Source organism: Mobula hypostoma, chromosome 7 (genome assembly GCF_963921235.1).
Source record: "Mobula hypostoma chromosome 7, sMobHyp1.1, whole genome shotgun sequence".
Lineage (NCBI taxonomy): Eukaryota > Metazoa > Chordata > Chondrichthyes > Myliobatiformes > Myliobatidae > Mobula > Mobula hypostoma.
Genome location: NC_086103.1, coordinates 145,664,622 through 145,665,571, shown reverse-complemented (window position 1 = coordinate 145,665,571; position 950 = coordinate 145,664,622).

Genomic DNA, 950 nt, shown 5'->3' with positions numbered 1-950 from the left:
CAAACCTCCGCTCCTGAACTCCCGCTCACTGCCCCTCCGGCCGCCTCCGCTCCATAATACTGGAGACTCGTACTGGGCTCTGAGTCTGCGCGATAAAACCCGCACCCGTCCCGTGGGAAGTGTAGTCTATTCAATGGCCAAACTCAGCTGCTCGCGAATTAAACCATACACACAGCGGGATTAGTGTTCATTAAGTAGAAAACCTTTCTAACAAAGGATCCGCTAGAAACACGTGTAAAGTTTTAAACTCTTGCAGAATGGGCAGGTAGGGCTCAAACTTTGCTTCACCTTTACAGAGGAGCCCTGGTGGAGGGTCCCTTCATTGCAGATTGTATCCACTGGGATGGTCGAGCTGATCTGAGGTCCTCAAACCATCCTAATACCGAATCCGTGTCGCGTTAACATGGTTATGCCTCTGGAGTGTAAGCACTCTCTCCACGGTGTAGGATCGATGTAGGTCTTTACAGAGCATTGGAACACACATTTAACAAAAATAATCACGAGGACATGCTCACAGTGGGAATAATTAAAGCTTCAGAGAACCAAAGCTGGAAATTAAAGAAATCCTACAAAACATGTGACCCAGGTGTACGTTTCCTTGTTGCTATGGCAACATCCCTGTTGAGCAAAAAAGTGGAGACTTCTCCGTCATGCTGACTACAGGACCGGCTTTCTGATTAATTTCATAACATAATGCACTTGGAGAAGTGTTATTACCTCAGTGTTCTGTTAGAATGACGTCGCAGCAGAGCCCGCACGACAGCCACACACCAGAAAACTCGGATTTTCCCCAATGAAGTTGGAAGGTATTGGTTCGAGACAATCAAATCAAAAACTGTACAACAGTCCTCCGAGTCCAATCAAATCAGTCAGACCGAGTAGACAGGCGGATCCTTTCACTGTTTATGCACAAATGTGAAAATGATTTAAAATGTGTTAATTTTCCAGAA